This window comes from Anopheles gambiae, chromosome 2, assembly GCF_943734735.2.
Source record: "Anopheles gambiae chromosome 2, idAnoGambNW_F1_1, whole genome shotgun sequence".
NCBI lineage: Eukaryota > Metazoa > Arthropoda > Insecta > Diptera > Culicidae > Anopheles > Anopheles gambiae.
In genome coordinates, this window is record NC_064601.1 from 11,050,054 (window position 1) to 11,055,298 (window position 5,245).

At 47.0% G+C, this 5,245-nt stretch overlaps 1 non-coding gene across 1 annotated transcript; it reads left to right on the forward strand.

Annotated features, from left to right (window-relative positions):
• The first annotated feature begins 2,146 nt into the window (after positions 1 to 2,146).
• Trnas-aga (transfer RNA serine (anticodon AGA)) lies at positions 2,147 to 2,228 on the forward strand. Its single transcript has one exon. It is a non-coding gene; the product is annotated as a tRNA-Ser (tRNA).
• The last annotated feature ends 3,017 nt before the right edge of the window (positions 2,229 to 5,245 follow it).

Sequence of the window (5,245 nt, forward strand, 5' to 3'; positions counted from 1 at the left end):
CGCTGACTGATCACTTTCTCTCTCGCTGCCAACGGCTTATCAGCTGCCATTGCTGTCGCGTGTGACGCCATGATCATCGCCAGCCCTAGCCACCATTGTGAATGCATCTTTGCCGGCGTTTACGAACGAGTGAGAGAGAGAGCGAGATGAAGAGCCGCGAAAGAGAAGCAAAATGCGAATGGCGTGCTTGTGAAAAAAAAGCGCTCGAAGGCAGACCGATTGATCGTCTTTGATTGATTAGCCCGTGTTGATTGAATGACGATAGCGTAATAACAAAAAAAGAAGCAACATATCAGCACTACATAGCGCACACAATCGCACACCAATCTAATCGAGTTGTGATGCGAACTAATACCTTCACACCTGGACTAGCGGTATATTTTTTTATTGTGAATGTGTGTGGTATGTAGTGGTGTGTAGTGGTTGTGCTTTTTATTGCTTTTTTCTTCTACCGTTCACTACTGAACACAACACAGCTGTGTTAGTGCGCTTGCCTTAGCACAAACTGTGGCACGAACAAAAGCACACGCCGCTCTATTGCTTTGCCGTACAAGGAGGGTCCCAAGAGTCTTAGCGCTTCAGTAGTGTGTGCCATACAGGGAGTTTCTTTTTTCCCCTTCCTCCCCCCTTCGCCACTGCATTTCCCACCTTCCTTCCACTTTTCCCCTGTGCGGGTCTTCTCCCTGTTTTTAGGGTAGGTGGAGGAGAATTAGTAACGCGATAGATGTGTGCCTATGCGCCGTCCAACCATTTACCCATCTCAGCATCCATCCATTTTCGCTTTCGATTTCTAACCATTTTCCACCACGGTGCATCGGGGTGGAAAATTCCACTCCCACCGAGGGAGAAGGGACCATCTCCCCCTTTGCGCTGAACAACGGAGAGCTTGAACCATCTTCACAAAACCGTTTCCGTATGGCAGCAACGCGCTTTTCTGCTCCATCGATGCGCCAGCGTTTGTGTGTGTGTATGTGTGTAGCACACAGCAAAACACAATCACACCGTACTGTTTCCCTGCAGCGGTGCAGGGGATGTTGTACTGGAGCTGTGATTGGTTACTGTTTGATTGGCCTTTTTTGCGTATGTACTATCCCGGGTGTGCAGCAAACGGACGATAAGCAGTGGCGAAGGCGAAAACCTTTTTTTTTTATCGCAGAATGCGTTTAATTTATGAGCTTTGATTTCATACAACATGATAGTGGAACGTATGCCGAAACAGCGTTGGTGGTAAGATTGTGTGATTAAAACGTTTGTAATCTAACACGAGTAAGCTTGTTCCCTGTTAGTATCAACGAAACAGTAAAATAAACATTTGCACTCATCGTGCGGATTTGAAAATAGAGTTTTGAAAGGGAAAACATCGTTCAATCATATTTACAGATTTCAACCAAATTCATATGGATTACAGACAGCTTCTTATTCCAGACATTCCTGATAGTTTTATTTAATTTCTTTATATTTTGACCCTGACCATGCAACTTTTAAATTTTTAGATGATTGCCATGATGTACTAGAATCAATTAAAAATGTGTCTGATAGTCCCTGATGACACAGTAAATAAATATTTGTTAGTAAATAATATATCTATTTCGCATAGAAATTATTCGATTCTATACTTCTACGAGCACAAGAGAAAAGCAGCACCCAAACCCCGTTGTTTCTGACGGTCTAGGAGACTCCTACACTCAGAATTGGATGTTTAGAACATAAAATAAGTTAAAAACTTTAAAAAAGTGCAGCGTGAGTGTGAATTTGAATAGAATAGACTAAATTTTGAAGCTGTCCGGAATTAGAATCAAAATGTCTGTAATTTGAAACATAAGTCCGGAAAATGAATCAAAATATTGTTGTATTTTCATGATTTTTTGCAATGTTTAGAGTTATATTTTTCTCAAATGTAGAAGATTTGCTTTAATAACGTGAGTTATGCATGGGTTTGACCGATTATAATTGAATTAGTAAGAAAATGTTACATGTTAAAAATGTCGTATGTAAAACGTCTTAATTCGAAGCAATACGGTATCCAACTATACGAAAACCAGCGGATTTATTTGCCTGGTGAACATTGGAAAGTAGAGACGAAAGAGAGCACGATTGTTTCAAACCGTTTAGCTCACTCGTATTGGTTCACCTTCGTTCACAACAAGCAGTCGTGGCCGAGCGGTTAAGGCGTCTGACTAGAAATCAGATTCCCTCTGGGAGCGTAGGTTCGAATCCTACCGACTGCGAATAATTAACTTTAGAAAGAGTTGAAAGAGATTATGATAAAAGTTGTATCATGAAATCTCTCTCTCTCCTTTTTTTCATTGTGAATATTTTTGTACACTATTAAACGAACCAACTAGCATCGTTCAGCTAAAGCGACAGCCCATTGCTTTTGCAACAATATTGCTCAAAAAGAACAAAAAACCATCGATTATCGATGCAAACATAACCATTTTCTATAATCGTTTTCATGCCTAGGTGACGAAAAATGAGCAACAAAAAAAACTTCTCATTACCACCGCAGAGCATCGATCGGCTATCACAATCAACCGTTTTGCAACGAACCAGCTGCATACGTATGCACACGATCGAAACGCATCAAATTGCACACAGTTCGGTAAGGCTAACGTGGGAAGGGCATGGAGGGCATGGGGGTAACGGAGAGCGGAGAAGCAAAAGAGCGAACAAATTGAGTGACCGTTTGCCGTTTGATACGCATCGCGATTAAAAAACCATCCAATATCGTCGCCCTACCACAAACACCTCTACTAGAGACCCGGATAGGCGCGGATCGTCGACGATCGCCCGTTAGCATGAGGAGGTGAGTGGGAGGGAGGGCCTCATCAGTGCTCTGGTAAGCATGGCTGCATGCTTTTTTTGTTTGCTGCCACCACTTTTTTTTCTTCACTTCTCATTTTCATTTCCTTCTCGTTTGCAGCACCGACTAGCACCACCTTGCATAGCTGCAACGGAGTGTATATCTCTTGGGAGATGTACAGGTAACAAACAGCCTACTACACAGGGGCTGCACTCGGGATGGTCAGACCCTAAAAACCCCGTGTGGAGCAGCAGTAGCATTGGGGCCAGCCCCGCTGGCATGGGCATGGCGCAAGCTGACAGAAAAGAAAAGTAAATCATGGCACGTTTGAGGCAAACGAGGCAACAAAACCCCTTGCAAAGATGCAAACAACGAAGCGAGTGAGAGACCGACAGAGAGCAACAGCCGAATGAGAGAGAGAGAGAGAGAGAGAGAGAGAGAGAGAGAGAGAGAGAGCGTATCCGTGCTAAAGAGGACGCAAAAAAAGAAAACGGCCTACCAAAAGGGAAAAGAAAAACGGAGCATCGGAGTGTTGTGCTCCGATTACGATCGCAAGATCAGCAAGAAATAAATAAATAAATCGTCATCTCCCGCACTCAGCCGCCTCCCTCTGCGCCACACCACCCCCCCCCCCCAACCCTCATTGCAGGGGGAGGAAATCGGAACTCTTTGGACAGGGTTCTCTCTCTTCTCTCTCTCTTAAAATCGTGGCAAACGTCATGCGATGGCGCACTCTCTCTCTCTCTCTCTGTGCTTACTTTTTGGCCTCGAGTGTGCCACCGTCACATACAGTGTGTGCTGAATACAACACCACCACTACTGCACACGGGCGCAACCATCAGCAAAAAGGGGGAGAAGAAGGTTGTGCGTATGCTGGGCGTGAGATTGTGCTATTTTTTGCCCTCCCAAATCCACCCCTCCATTTTCTGCCCTCCGATTTAAACACTGAGTGTGTGTGTGTGTGTGTGTGTGTGTGTGTGTGTGTGCGTATGTCGCCAATTCGACGCGCCACTTTCGGGTTGCGCAACTGTTCGGTAGTCGGCGGGTTTTGCGATGCACGCATCGTCTCCCCCCACCTTGTCTGTGTGCTCTCCAGCTGCACGTGAAGCTGTCACACCTTTCGAGGGGAGGCGGGTGCTGCACCCACCAGCAGCAGCAGCCAGATCACCTGGCGGCTGAGCTGGTGCGCGCTCAGAGTGTCTGTTCTTGGCGAGGTCATAACGCTGGCGGCGGCGGTGTGTGTGTGTGTACGCGGAAGGCAGGCAGCAGCAAAAACTAGTGAGAACGCGAGCGCACACAACTGAGCGGCAGCACGCGATCGCGCACGGCTCGTGAAGGTTTTTGATGGGTTCGAGGGCTAAAGTCATGAAGTCGATACTGCTCCCACTGCTCCCCTGCTCCTCGAGAGTGCCATTGTGACGGAACAGCCTCCACACCCAGCCTGGTGCCTCGTGTAATCACGTAATCCACTGCTCACGATCGGACAGTTTGTCGCACGTGTTTGCAATGGGGGGATTTTTTATTTTTTTGTTTTGCAAACTTCAACTGTTTTCTATTCGGAATTAAGAATTTTATCGCCTGCGAGAGTGTGCTGTTGTGTTTGCGCATCTGTGCGCCAGCAAAAGCGTCTGGCTTCGGCTGTACGCATTCAAAGTTAGGATCCATCTTCCGAAAGTGAAACTTTGCCCGTTTAATTGCAGCTACGCCACAAACCCGCAAAACCCGCAAACGGAGCTACTTCTCTTTTTTTTTGCTAAATTTAATCTTCACACGCGTGTGCATCTTCCTGCAGCCCCTGCAAGCATGCTTGGACGCTTCCCCCCCCCCCTTTGGACCGGGCTCTTTTCTCCCCGTTGAAGCTTCACTTTCTCGGGTGTTTTTTGTTGTTGTATTTTTCGTCACTGTTTTTCGTCGCCTCCACTGTTTGCTGCGCCGTGCTTAGGAGAGAGAGAGAGATAAACCACCGGCACACAGCGAGCAACAAGCGGCGCAGGCAGGCAGACAACAACGGCCTGTTTTGCTCAATCGCGGAAAAGAAAATGCAAAACCCAACAAACGGCCCAACACTGATTTGAATGAAACGAAACCCCCACCCCTCCCTCTCCTCGCCTCCCCTTCCCACGAGCTCCGTTGTGTGTGTGCGTGTGTGATGGTATGCAATACTAAAGACACACACATTGGGCGGGCGGCACCATCAGGCACGGGGCGGCCGATTGCAAAGCGAGAGAAGCAAAAATGAAGATGCGTCAGATGAGTTGCAAATGTATGTATGCCTCCCGATCCATCTTCGGCAGGGTGAAGATGCAGTTTGAGCCATTGATGAGACGGGGGTGAGATGGGAGGGCAGAAGATGCAGAAACAAAAAGTGAATGTTTCAGATGTGCCTCTCGCATGCGAAGCCGGGGGTACCAATTGCAATAGAAGCAGCTGGCGGGCAACGGG